Genomic DNA, 15,645 nt, shown 5'->3' on the forward strand with positions numbered 1-15,645 from the left:
TAGACAGTGTGATTGTGATGCTTTCCCCCCTCTTTTGCACTGTTTTATTTATTTAGTTTGGTTCTTTTTAGAGGACTCAAGTGTGAACACCATTTCTAGAACAGTATTTCTGATCAGCAGTGTAGCATGGGAAAAATATGGTTTAATTTAGGTTAAAATTAATCACACATGTTTTTTGTTTTATGTTTATCATATTGCAGTTAAAATTGCAATCGCAATTTATTTTCTAAATAATCGCAATCATATTTTTTGTCCAAATTGTTCAGCCCTTGTTTGATTTCTCTTTTCTCTTGCTCTTGTTGTTGTACCTCCCTCTTTCCTTCAGTAGACGCTATGTGTTAGCACCAGGTGTAATCACTGATGATCAGTTATCACACAGAGTGTGTACCTGCTTTATCCGAATGATCTGTTTGGCCAATTTTGTGTATTGTTACAGGTTATTATGCAATAAAGTACAGTCTGCATTGTAGTTATAATAATTTACAATATGAAGTCTCCGAGATCAACAGAAGTAAAAATGTAAAAACTGCTCTTTCTTGAACTCAAACTCACAACCTTTTGACTTGTGTTCCAATGTGTTAATCACTGGGCCATTCAGTTGTCACAGCTCAAAAATGTCAAAGATACATTCCAAGCTGAGAGCAATATGTTTTAAATACTAAAATAAATTATATAATAAATACATTTAGAAATGTATCTCTGCCAGTTTCAGAAGACTTATTAAGGCAGCAATGATACATTAAAAGTTTTGTTTAAATTGACTAAGAATTTTGACCACTACATGGCAATGTCTCAAACTGCCTAGGTACCCTCAGGACAAGATGTCGAAGATCCCTTCCAATTTTCATTAAAATCAGACAGAGTTTAAAATATACATTACTTTTTCATAAAAATAAAATTGGCAGATAGATTATTTGTCATATTTTTAGGACAAACACTTCAGAAGTTACAGGCAAAAATAGCCAGTTTTGACATTTCTTAACCCATAGGTGGTGCTGTCACCTCGGATCCTGATAAGGTATACCAAGATTAATTTCAATAGGACAAAGCATTTCTGAGATACAGCCTCAAATCCATTTTCACATCGACCTTGTTAACTTCTGAAGGGTAGCACAAATTAAAATGATTTATGGTCAGTTCTGTGCGACTCTGTCTGGAGATTATTTTGGACAAATTGGACAAAGTTTGAAGGACGTGAAAAGTTGAAACTGTAAATGTAATAATGGAAGATGGAGGCCACTGTAATGGGCAAAGTTTTAATGACAGGGGTCCATTTTAATTATCGGGAGAAGAGTAATCAGACAAAACCCGAATGGTGTCTCTAGGAGAAACAGTTCAAAAGATACACGCAAAAGAAAAGTGCATTTTTGAACTGGGGGTGGCTCTATAGAGTATGACCTAGAGAACCCAAATTTGGTATAGAGGATATTCATGCCCAACCCATCAGTGTGCCAAATTTTATTATTTTCCTATGTAGGGTTCATAGGGTTGCCATAGACTCCCAACCAGAATAATAATAATAATTATTATAGCTGCAAGCAGCAATTACGGGGTCAAGCACTGGAATGGCAAGAATTGCACCATAGTAAGCACAATACATTGTTTGTACAGTTGAAGTCAGAAGTTTACATACACCTTAGCCAAATCCATTTAAGCTCAGTTTTTCACAATTCCTGACATTTAATCATAGAAAACATTCCCGGTCAGTTAGGATCACTACTTTATTTAAAAAATTTGAAATGTCACAATAATTGTAGAGAGAATGATTTATTTAAGCTTTTATTTCTTTCATCACATTCCCAGTGGGCCAGAAGTTTACATACACATTGTTAGTATTTGGTAAAATTGCCTTTAAATTGTTTAACTTGGGTCAAATGTTTTGGGCAGCCATCCACAAGCTCCTCACAATAAGTTGCTAAAATGTTTGTAGATTCCTCCAGACAGAACTTGGTGTAACTAAGTCAGGTTTTTTCAGATTTATCAGATTGAGGTCAGGCCTTTATTATGGCCACTCCAATACCTTGACTTTGTTGTCCTTAAGCCATTTTGCCTTGTCAATTGCCTGAGGTCATAGTCCATTTGGAAGACCCATTTGCGACCAAGCTTTAACTTCATGGCTGATGTCTTGAGATGTTGCTTCAATATATCCACATCATTTTCCTTCCTCATTAAATTTCTTCAAACCTTTGTCCTCATGTGCACTTGCAAAATCGTGTCAAGCCCTCCTAGTGTAAAGACCAGCGAGTCTTCCTGTGTGAGTCCACTGAGCAAGGACACTGACAAGGCTCCACTCACCAAAGCACTTAAGTATTTTTCTATTCTATCTCTTTTATTATTTTACTTATACATACATACTAACATGTCTAGTTCAATAATAACACATGCCTTCAAGCACATCCCTGTTATCTGTTGTAGACCGTTCACAAGAAACAGATGCAAGACAAAATGCAACCCACACAACCTACGGCCGCTTTGCACTTCAACACCTGCTCCACTCTCATTCTCAGTTGGACTCTGGAACTGTTGAGGATACAGCAACACCTGCTGCTCTCTCCAACAACTTCTCCTTCTTCCACACCCCTCGACATACTGGTAGGGGTGGGGGAACAGGTTTGCTCATTCATAATAACTGGACTTTTTCACCACAGGCTTCACTATGTAACAATACATCTTTTGAATTCCATGCCATTACTACAATGCAACCCACAAAATTACATGTTGTTGTCATCTATCGCCCCCCAGGTCAGCTGACAAGCTTTCTTGAGGAATTGGATGTCCTGCTGTCCTCCTTGCCAGAGGATGGCAGGCCACTTGTGGTTCTTGGTGATTTCAACATACACCAAGACAAGCCCCAGGCCATTGAACTGAATACTCTTCTGGTCTCATTTGACTTGGAAAGACTACACACCACAGCAACTCACAGGTCGGGCAACCAGCTGGACCTAAATTTTACACATAACTGTACCACCTCTAATATTCTAGTTACACCTTTACATGTCTCTGATCACTACTTTGTTCAATTCAACATGATTCTACCATCCATTGTAAAACCGACTCCACCTTTGGTTTCCTTTCGTCGTAACCTCCGTTCCCTCTCACCCTCTCGCCTTTCCACTGATGTCTCTGCCTCTCTTCCCACAATAAATGTATTTTCCATGCTTGATGTAAACACTGCCACAGACACACTTAGCTCTACTTTAACAACCTGTCTAGACAACATCTGTCCTCTCTCCTCTAGACCAGCACGGACTACACCACCCAGCCCCTGGCTGTCTGACGTCCTTCGTGAATATTGGACTGATCTCAGGGCAGCTGAGAGGAGATGGAGGAAATCTAAAGATCCAGCTGATCTAGGTAAATATCAGCTTCTGCTTGCAACTTTTTCAAATAATGTTAAAACTGCAAAAACTTCAAACTTACCAGACCAAGATCAACAGCACCACAGACACTCATAGCTTGTTTAGAACATTCAACACACTTCTCTGCCCTCCCCCTCCACCACCTGACACATCACTGTCAGGACAGCAGATATATTCGCCATATTTTTTACTGATAAGGTTACAGCCATCAGCAATACATTCACTGCACCACACCCTGTCAAACACCTGGCTCCTGTATGCAACTATTCTTTCCCTATGTTCTCTCCTTTAACTGACACTGAGGTCTCTAAACTCCTCCTCTCCAACCACCCCACAACCTGTTCCCTTGACCCCATTCCATCACACCTTCTCCAGGCCATCTCTCCGTCCATCCTACCGGCACTTACACACATAATTAACAAATCCCTTCTTGCAGGCACTTTTCCCACTACATTTAAGCAGGCTCGAGTAACCCCACTGCTGAAAAAACCTGCACTTAACCCACACAGATAGAACACTACAGACCAGTCTCTCTCATCCCATTCATGGCAAAAACACTTGAAAGGGCAGTTTTCAATCAGATCTCTGCCTATCTCTCACAGAACAAGCTGCTGGATGATAATCAGTCAGGCTTCAAAAGTGGACACTCCACTGAGACTGCCCTGCTGTCTGTCATCGAGTCGCTGAGACAGGCGAAAGCTGAATCCAGATCATCCGTTCTGGTTCTGCTGGACCTTTCTGCTGCCTTTGACACAGTCAACCATCAGATCCTACTCTCCACCCTCTCTAAACTGGGCATCACTGGAACTGTGCTTGACTGGTTCAACTCTTATCTCTCAGAAAGGTCCTTTGAGGTAGCCTGGAGAGGGGAAGTATCCAAGCCACACACGTTACTTTCTGGGGTACCTCAGGGATCAGTGCTTGGGCCACTTCTCTTCTCCATATACACAACATCACTGGGACCAATCATCCAGTCACATGGTTTCTCTTACCACTGCTACGCTGATGACATGCAACTCTACTTGTCTTTCCAGCCCAACGACACCACAGTGACCGCTCGAATCGCTGCCTGTCTGGCAGACATCTCAGCCTGGATGAAGGAACACCACCTTCAACTCAACCCAGCAAAGACCGAACTCCTTGTCTTTCCAGCCAACCCTGCTGGTGAACACAATATCACCGTGCAGCTGGGTCCAACTACAGTTTCACCTTCCAAAACGGTCAGAAATCTAGGGGTAACCATTGATGATGAGCTAAATTTCACAGACCACATTACAAAAACTGCAAGATCATGTAGATTTACACTCTACAATATCAGGAAGATAAGACCCTTCCTCTCTGTACATGCCACACAACTGCTCGTTCAGTCCCTTGTCATAACTAGACTGGACTACTGTAACGCTCTCATTGCAGGCCTTCCTGCATGTGCTAGTAGACCTCTCCAAATGATCCAGAATGCAGCAGCACGTCTGGTCTTTAATGAGCCTAAGAGAGCACATGTTACACCACTCTTTGTGTCTCTCCACATGCTGCCGGTTCATGCACGTATTAAATTCAAGGCCCTGATGCTGGCATACAAAACAGTCACTGGGTCTGCTCCAGCATACCTAAAAACATTTATGCAGAGCTACGTTCCCACCAGAAGCCTGCGGTCGGCTAAGGAACGTCGCCTTGTCATACCAAAACAAAGAGGCACCAAAACACTTTCCCGGACTTTCAGTTTCATCATACCACGGTAGTGAAATGACCTTCCCAACTCAATCCGGGAAGCTAACTCACTCTCTGTCTTCAAAAAAATGGCTAAAAACACATATTTTCCAAAAGCACTTAACTGGTCACTAAAAAAGAAAAAAAAAAAAGAATATATATATATATATATATATTTACAGTTCTTGTTGCACTTAAATCTTGTTTTGTATACTATTCTGATGATAGTGAAACTTTGTAATATGGCACTTTTTGTACCACTGTCTCCCTAAGATGATTCGCTGATGTTTTCCTCTTTTGTATGTCGCTTTGGATAAAAGCGTCTGCCAAATGAATAAATGTAAATGTAAAATGTAGTCTGGCTTTTTTCTGGCAGTTTTGGAGCATTAGTATGGGCTGAAATATGTGTTCCTTGCTGAGCAGCCTTTCAGATTATGTCGATATAGATATGGCTGTGGATATAGATACTTGTATACCTGTTGCCTCCAGCATCTACATAAGATCCTTTGATGTTGTTCTGGGATTGATCTGCACTTCTTACATCAAACTATGTTCATCTTTAGGAGACAGAATGCATCTCCTTTCTGAGTGGTATGAAGGCTGCATGGTCCCATGGTGTTTATACTTGCATACTATTGTTTGTGAATGTGGCACCTTCAGGCTTTTGCTCCCAAGGATGAACCAGACTTGTGGGGTCCACAATGTTTTTCTGAAGTCTTGGCTGATTTCTTTTGATTTTCCCATGATGTTAAGCAAAGAGGAACTGAGTTTGAAGGTAGCTCTTAAAATACATTAACAGGTACACCTCCAAATCAATACATAACCTATCAGAAGCCAACTGGCTAATTGTCTAAAGGCTTGACATATTTTTCTTGAATTTTCCAAGCTGTTAAAAGGCACAGTTAACTTAGTGTTGGTAAACGTCTGACCCACTGGAATTGTGATATATTCAATTAAAAGTGAAACAATCTGTCAGTAAACAATTGTTGAAAGAATTACTTACAGTATATAATGTGTGTGTGTATATATATATATATATACATTATTTAAATCCTCAGACAAATCTCAATAGAGGCTTACTTTTCATTTTTCCCATGCCACAGCATGAAAACTATGAAAAACAGCACGAAAACAGCCTATTTTAAAACCTAAAACCAATTAACAGATTAATAGAATTAGATTATGAGAAACGTGATAATCAAATTAAACTGTGCCCTAATACGGTCACAAATCATTGATGAATCACTCATGTTTATCTAGTTAAAATAAAATGTTTATTAGCCACCAAGGTTTTTCTATCATCCTTCTGGTGCATCAGTAGCAGGTGTACTAATGACTCTCCTAATAAAAGCAGTATTCATGCATGTTTCAAATGCTAAACAATGTAGGATTCACAAAATATTCTACAGCTTTAGCACATACGATGACACAGAACTCAGGCAGTTTACATAAATGCCTACAAAAGGACAACGTTCATCCTGCTTGACTCTCTATCTGATGATGACATCATAAGAATATTCCAGCTTCCAAGAACCAAGATCCTTGAGAGGGTCACAAGAAAAAACTATGCCTTAAGTCCAACAATGCAGTTCTTAGCTGCACTGTGTTCTTATGCTGTGGGAATATTTATGGAGGTGGTTGGTGATGGCCTGTGGCTCATCAAGTCTTCAGTCAGCAAGGCTGTGACAGCAGTAACACATTTGTTGTTACAGCTTATGTACGCCAGGCTGACTTCCTCTTCCTCTTCCAGCTGGCCAATTAACAGTTCCATAATATTGCCAACATCCCCAGAGTGATTGGCACCCTTACACCAGTATCAAGTCCTGTGGAATGAGCTCTTGTACATTTGCAGGAAGGGATATCCAGCCATTATATTCAAGTAGTGTGTGATCACCTGGGGTCCTCACTGACATTGTGGCAAAATGGCCTGGAAGCACACATGACTCTTAAATGGGCCAATTCAGCAATTTGGTGACAGTTGGCTGCTGGGAGACAGTAAATATCCTTTTCACCCATACCTCATGACACCTGTGCATCATCCAGAAACCTTCACAGAGGAAAGGTTCAATCAGGCATATGGAAGGACACACTCTATAGTGGAGAGGGCTGTAGGAGTGTGGAAACAAACTTTTTGCTGCATCAGCAAGACCAGTGGCAGCCTGAAGCTGAACTGCTCCAAAACCTGTGCTGTTGTAGTGGTTATTGCAATTATCAACAACATTGCAGTCAGGGAAAATGTTCAACTTCCTGCAGAGGAAGAGGGGTTTGTTCTGGTGCAGATGATGACGAAGATGATGCTGCCGATGATGATGATCTTCTGAACCCACATCACAACAGAATGCATCATGCAGGAGCAGAAGGCAGATCAAATGTAATTCAGAATACAACAAATTATGATTATTTTTTAAATACAGTTTGTTTACTGTAGAACCTCGAGACTACTGTCAGCAAATAAACCTTTTAAAAAATAGAAAAACAACTACTGATATTTTCAAATATCACATGCAAGTTTGCCACTCAATGTGTATGACTAAAATGAATATGCATACTTATGCATTTTAAACTCCTAAAAATGCTCACCATCAGGTCAGAACAGACATGAGATTGTTGATGTCACTATGAATGCTTTCAGCAATGTCAGGATACTATATGAGAGACAATAAACAAAATAATTACTGAATAATTATTGTTTTACATTAACAGTATCCAAAAGCTGCTGGCATAGCAGGTATCTTTAATCAGAACCAAGCTTTATGAACATTGTATAATGTCTTAATTAAAAAGATCACTTGCATACCTGTTTCTTCACAGCACACCATGATGCATTTGGCCAATGAAGGCAGCAGCAAAAGGCTTCTCCTCAAATGATGGGAGCTTCTCTTTCCATCCAGAGCCTAACTCCTCCTCAAGGAATTTCTGCACAAGAGCCATAAAAACATCATCCACTGAGATATCATTAACTGAACACCATCATTCAGTGACAATTTAGCAGCTGTTTGCAGCACACTGGTGCCCTGTTGTGGCTTAAATGCAAAATACTCCATCTATGACTATTTTTCTCCTTTTTCTTTCAAGCTAATCAAAGAAAAGTTCTTATAAAAAATTTAAACGGCTCTTTAGCAAAAGGAAACTTTCAGCATGATGCCAGTTTTCTCAAGATAGTAAATACCAAGTTATTTTCAATAGTTCAGTAGTCAAAAAAAAAGAAAGAAAATGATCTTCACAAACAATTAATGTTAATCTTGTAAACAAAATTAGTGACAAAAATGTTTGTCAATTTGTCAATGATAATGAAGACCTATCACAATGGTAATCCAAAAGTTTTGATTAAAACATACTGTAGACAAAAATATGACATGAAAAAAAAATACCGCAAGATATTAAGAATGCAGTAACACTATTTCTTTATTTATTTGTAGGAACGAATTGATTCAACTAGTCCAGTCATTTCAATACACAGCATTTGTGGCATAATGCGATTACCACAAAACATTATTAATAAATCCTTTTATTAAAAAAAGTAAAGATCTGGGTAACAGTGAACCACTTACAATGGAAGTGAATGGGGCCAATTTATGGAGGTTTTGAAGGCAGAAATCTAAATCTTACAATTTTATAAAAGCACTTTTATTCATTCTTCTGTTAAAACTTGTGTATTAGTTGAGTAAAGTTTTTGACGTTTTTACCGTCGTTTTAAGCTTATGTTTATGCTGTTATGTCGTCATGGCAACAAAGTAGAAAATCGGATATAACTTTAGACAGAAAAGGTTTGAAAGCGATTTTATATCACTAAAATCATGTTAATAGTCATATTGTTCACATCTTGTAGCTATACTTATACAATAGTGAGTATTTTGGCATTTATGGATTGGTTCCATTACCTTACATTGCAAGTGTCTCACTGTGGCTTCAATATTAGCTTTTTGTAAAGAAAAGTAGAGATGAGTCAAAATAAATTTTTGTGGAAATCAACATCATGCTTCGAATTCTGCCGATTAAACTCAACTTGTATTGAGCATGGATGTGGAGATGGGGAAATGGTCGAGTGATGTTTGTGGAGAGCGAGGCTGGGAGAGGACGAGTGGTAAGGATTGACACCTGTGGGAAATTATCTCTAACAGCTGTTTTGTGTTGCAGTGAGAGCTGAGAGTGATAAAAGGGGAGTCCAGAATGCCCGAGAGAGACACACGCAGCTGTAGTTATATGTGTGTGCATTTTGTTGTTGAAAAGAAAACCATTTGTTGTGACACTGAAAATTGTGCAAAAATAAAGACTTGTGTTGAACATTTACCCAGCCCTCACTGAGAACAGACCTTGAGATCTGTCACAATGGAATATTCATATAAAGAACCCATATAATACCAATTGACAGGTTCGTGATTTACTAGAATAGGTTTACATTCTTTAATGTTCAAAAACACATTCTTTTTCTCATACTGTACATTTCTGCTAAACCTATTTTCATTCTCTGGCTCAAACGCTCTGATTTAGGTCCTGTCTCTTTAAAGCCCTCCTTTCTGAAAAGCCCAGTCTGCTCTGATTGGTCAGCTGGCCTAGTCTGTTGTGATTGGTCAACTGCATAGAGCGTGTGTCGGAAATGAAACACCCCTTACCATAACCCAGTTTCAGGCTTCCTTAACAGCTGTAAAAACTATTGTAACTATGGTAACAACAGCATCAGTTTTTGCCATACTAGTTTGAATCCAATAATGAAAGTTTGGAAGAACAAGCTGATTGACCCAAACCACCGTCACAAGCATGACTTGAGCAGGACAGTTCACAGTGGTAGTTTTTCATTTTGTAGCTTTCTTATAAATACACTGTTGATTATTGTGAACCTAACACAGCTTCAAGCAAGACATGTAGTGCATCTAAATTAGTCATCTTTTGCTGGAATGGGTGTAGTCAAACTTTTTTGCCAGAGCTATGAACAGAGAACGGAGGCTTACTCCCAGTTAGACATTACTGAGGGTATTAGAGAGTTAGTGAGCAAGTTAGCCATGGACTATGGTGGATAGCGGCCGTAACTAATTACAGCTTGTACTTAGATAATTATATAAGACTCTTGAGATGACCATTTTGTTACAAAGTTATAGGTAAAATCCGGCCCACAGCTGAATAGTAAATCCTTACCAAAACAATAACTTTACATAGCAAGATAGCCAAGCACTTCCATGGATTTCAGATGTAAAATTACCGGTTGTAAAAACAAATTCATCTCCACACTTGATCACTATTTATGATAGTAATAACGACAAACAATCTGCAATCTGCAGCTGATTAGCATATTTATTTCAACACAATAACAATAACTAGCAGGTTAGCAGAGGCCTACAGCTGTGCACTGTAAATATTTACAGGTTGTGATTCTGATGCCAGATTGTTCAAAGTGGGAACAGCACCATCTTTCAGGATTAATTGCTAAATAATTAAAATAAATTTCAACCACTGATACTTCAATTCATCTGCATTTGGAAGTCCAAACAAAGAGGTTTTGCTTTTGCTGTGAAGAAAACAGTGTCTTCTCGCAACAAAACTATCCCAACTCATCATGGCAGGTGGGCCAATGTAGCCCTTAAGCGGGCATAAGGCAAATGTGCTATATAGTAACATAGATACTTTACGGAAGAAATGGCTGGACTACAATCTAGCTGTTTCTTGTAATTCTTGAGCAGTGTTGTCTGTGCGAGAGAATAACTCCCTTTAGCATGGACTTTGGGCTTTGTAACTTTGTAGACCTTTTACATGCACAAACAGCTATATTACACATTTAAGGAAAGTTAAAATCCCAAAAAGCATAATAGGGCCTCTTTAAGATGTGTGAGCTAAGTTGACCCTAACTACAAGGTTAATTACCTCACTCAAACACACACAATTTTTCTGTCATTGAGTATTTTCTTTGGACTCTCTGGTTATATATGTGTCTGTTGTATTCAATGTTTGACCACTGGGATTTATGTTGGGTGACATACTTTATATATTGATAAAAGTTGATTCCGTGTTGTCGTGCTGTTTGAGTTAATTTGAATATGGAATCAATAAAAATGGTTAATGACAAAAAAAGAATGCAAATCACCTAAAATAAAAGAAGAATGTGATAGTGAAAGTGGAGATTTATAGTAAAAGTGGACTTAAATATTGTTTCTTACCCACACCTTTAAAATCACTTTAGAAGACATAGATTTAACCACTGGAGTTGTATGGATTACTTTTATGCTGCCTTTATGTGCTTTTATGAGCTATAAAGTTCTGGGAACAATTCACTTACATTGTATGGACCTACAGAGCAGAGACATTTTTCTAAAAATCTTCATTTATGTTCAGCAGAAAAGAAAGTCATACACACATCTGGGATGGCATAAGTGTGAGTACATGATGAGAGAATTTTCATTTTTGGGTGAACTATCCCTTTAAAATGTAATATATAAGCCATTCCTGGGTAAAATTCCCAAAAAAGTGTCAACACTGTGGCTCTTTGGCATCATCAAACATTGCTCTTTTAGTGTAAGCATACCGACCAGCAACAGTGGCTCAACCAGTAACGTGAATTTGGGATTGGACTAACTTTTTGTTTCTCATGAAATCTGTTTGGAAACCTGGATTTATTTTTGCAATTCCATTTGGTGATGCTGTGGCACAGATATTGAATACAGTACTTCACCTTTAAAAAAGGAAAAGATACTTCTACAGAGAGAACAGTGTACTTAAATATCTTTGTAGCCAGACATCAGTTACACAGAGTAAAATAACAAGTACATTTCATAATGCCAGTAGAGATAATATGGAGATTCTGTATATTTTCTGTCACAACAGCAACAACACACAAACCTGCAATTTAAAATTACAAACTTGTAATATACAATTACAAAATTGTAATGTCCACACAGACTAGAGTGCCTTCGATTACTGAATTATCTGATGAAATGCATTTTCCTATCATTAACATATTAGGCAAAACATAAAATTTTTAGTTTAGTTTAGTCCTGTTCCTTTGTGCCATTAGATGGACCAACAGGTGTCTCTGAAATCCCTGTGACATTACTGCCATCTGTGCTGGAAATGTCTGGGGGAAGTTCAAAGCCTACTGCCCACTTTGCTGCTTCATCCGGTTTCATCTATTCCCACTTCTGAATGTCAGGGAACTCCTTGGTCTTGGGCATCTGATAATGTGAATTCAAATAAAACATAATTAGTCAAATAAACACTATAGGGACACCCCTTTCTAATTAATGGAGTTTGTTAGGCCATTGAAGCCAAATCTTACTGTGAAGGCAAATTCTAGTGCTATGCAAACAATGAAATTCTAGAGAAATTTGTGGCAACAGTTTGGTGACGGCCCTTTTCTTGCAGGAACTGCACCAACACTGACACTGAGGCTTATTTATTCCAAAATATTCTCACTTTGTTCTCTCTGAACCTGAGGATAGTTGACCCAAACCTGGTCTGTCACAGTCCAAGAGGCCCGATTTTGGTTTGGCCCTCAATTTGAACAAAAAGTATATACTGCATTTTACCTTTGCAGATCAGTGTAAATGTACAGTGTAGTACATCTTTCAGGGTTTACTAACAACACCTCCTCCCATCAAAGTGCCCATCATGCCCTCAACTGCCTCCTGAGTGTCTTTGACCCCTGCACCAAAGGTCGAGTTGCAGGTCATCACTCTGAGTGGTGGTAAAAGCAGTGCCCACCTTGCCAGCCCCACTCAACACTTGGAGTTCTTCTGCCAACGTCACTGAAAATCACAGGAGCAGATGTCAATACTTTCAACCATCATGTAATTACATCACTGATAAAAAAAATAAAAGCTAACATACAGCCAGCTCAACCAACAAGTTTCAATCATATTACTGGATTTGGAAATGTATCTACTTTGCTTGTCACTGTGAGTTTACACTTACATTACATTAACATTACAATTTAATTCATTTTAAGGACAGGATGTACAATCAGTTTTCATGTACACAGTTTAAGTGATAGTTCACCCAAAAATGAATATTCTCTCAATGTATTCCCCCTCAGATGCATATGACTTTCTTTCTTCTGCAGAACATAAACAAAGATTTTAATATCTCAGCTCTTTAAGCCAATACAGTGCAAGTAAATGGTGTCATTTCGGTCTGTTCTCACCCAAAACAAATTGGATCACCTCAGAAGACATTAATTAAATCATAGTAGTCATATGGATTACTTTTATGCTGCCGTTATGTGGTTTTTTACCCTAAACGTTTTGGTCACCATTCACTTGCATTGTATGGCCCTACAGAGCTGAAATATTCTCCTAAACATTTTTGTTTGTGTTTAGCAGAAGACAGAAAGACATACACATCTGGAATGGCATGAGGGTGATAGATTTATTAATTATGAGAGAATTAAATTTTTTGGTGAACTATCCCTTTCAGGTAGAAGCATTTTACATTTTACTAAATAATCCTGACCTGCAAAGAGTTGTGACTGTGTGAGGCAGTCAGTAACAATCAATGCTTTAACGTGCCATTTAGACATACATAAGATTCCATACAAGTGCACATGAAAATATGAATGCTTCTTTTTGTGTCCTAGTTGTGTCTTGAACAGCTTAAGCTGCCAGTGGGTGATGATAATTGTATTGTGTAATTTGATATCATATTTTGGCATGCCTGTCGGGATCAAGACAAACCCTGGGCACCTCATTTCACCTGCGATCACTGCAAAAAAAAAACTCTGGAAGGTAAGATGGACAATTGTTGCTCTGAGTGTTATGTAATAAAATTTGTTAATTTTTTTAATTGTAAAAGTTTTTCATTTTTAAATGTTTTACAATTTTCAATATTATTGAGAAAATATCATATATGAAAAATGCACATTACACTTTAGTCATGGGTGAAATCAATGTATTTTTGTAGGATGGTACAGAAGGGAAAAGAGAGCCATGAAATTCGCTATCCCAAGAATTTGGCGGGAAACCACTGACCTCTCAAGCAACTGCTACTTCTGCATGGTGGACCCTTCCAAACGTCAGACTGGCAAGAATGCACCTGCTATCAGGTATCCGGACCTTCCTTGATCCATCGCCCCGGTGCCACACTGCCATGAGCTCCCCTTACCCACTCCTCCGGAGAGAGAGGAGCTGTCTTTAGAAGAGAGCAGCAAGTCAGAGAGCCAGAATGTAACCATTCTGTAACCAGAATGAGTGGCACCTCTTCATTGACAGCTTATCCAGGAGCCTCAAAGCCGTGCTGCTCCATAATGGTAACAAGTACCCGTCTCTTCCCCTGGCTCACTCGGTGCACCTCAAAAAGGATTACAACAGCATCAAGACCTTGCTTGATACCTTGAAGTATGATGAGTACATTTGGGGGCTGATTCTTGAAAGTGATTTACAGTATAATCGTAAATCTTGAAAAAGTACTCACTTCTAAATCTGTTGTAGTCATTTTTTTATTACTTTAGTATAAATACATGTTAATTTGGATTAATATATTGTTTTTCCTGACTTTCTGGATGAAAAGACACAAATTTACATTTACATTTATGCATTTGGCAAATTCATCTGTTTTCTCATTGGAAATAGGTACATTTGAAAATATCACTGTCCTGGTCACAAATGCAAAGTTTGTGGGGAATAATAGCCATTTTCAATACTTTTGAGGCATAAGCAATTAGGAAATAACACTTACTACCCAGGAACAAAAATTGTGTTACAAAGTGTTTTCATTCACGTATGTGAACCCATTCCACAGCGCCATCTGGTGGCTCCACTGACAATAACAGTGTTGATTGCAGTTAAGTCAGAAATTATAAAAAACATTTAAATAAGAACTTTTAAAAGTATCTAGCCATTAGAAAAATAATTTGATATTTTTAAAATATTAACTAATTGACGTAGTATTTTAGAATATGGTTTCCAGTTTACATTCCAGGTTCAATACAAGTTACACTCAATCAACAGCATTTGTGGCATAACGTTGATAACCACAAATTATAATTTTTACATCCCTCCTTTTCTAAAAAAAATAAATAAATAAAATATCTAGGTTACAGTGAGGTAGGCCTACTTACAATAGAAGTGAATGGGGACATTTTTTGGAAGGGTTAAAGGCAGAATTGTGAAGCTTATAATTTTTATAAAATTACTTTCATTAAGTATTCTGTTAAAATGTAAGTATTATTTGAGCAGTAAAGTTGATTAAATTGTAATTTTTTCAGTCATTTTAGGGTTTGTTGACATTGTGTCAAATTGGCTATAACTTTACACAGAAAAGGTTAGTTAACGATTTTATCTCATTAAAATTATGTTATTATGCGTATTGTTTATGTCTTGTTATACTTTTGAAACAGTGAGTATTTTATCATTTAAGGATTGTCCCCATTCACTTCCATTGTATTAATGTAGCCTCGATGTTTTTCTTCAAAATTATTGTTTGTGGTAATCAACATTATGCCCCAAATGCTGTTGATTGAGCTTAACTTGTATTAAACCAAGACTAGTCCTTTCAGAGGTTCTAAAATAACATTTTACTATATCCACAATTATTTTTTAAATTATTTGGATTTTGATATCTCTGTTTCATTCATTTATTTACCCCCCCCTTGTTTTCA

The sequence above is a fragment of the Xyrauchen texanus genome, chromosome 36, assembly GCF_025860055.1.
Source record: "Xyrauchen texanus isolate HMW12.3.18 chromosome 36, RBS_HiC_50CHRs, whole genome shotgun sequence".
Classification (NCBI taxonomy): domain Eukaryota; kingdom Metazoa; phylum Chordata; class Actinopteri; order Cypriniformes; family Catostomidae; genus Xyrauchen; species Xyrauchen texanus.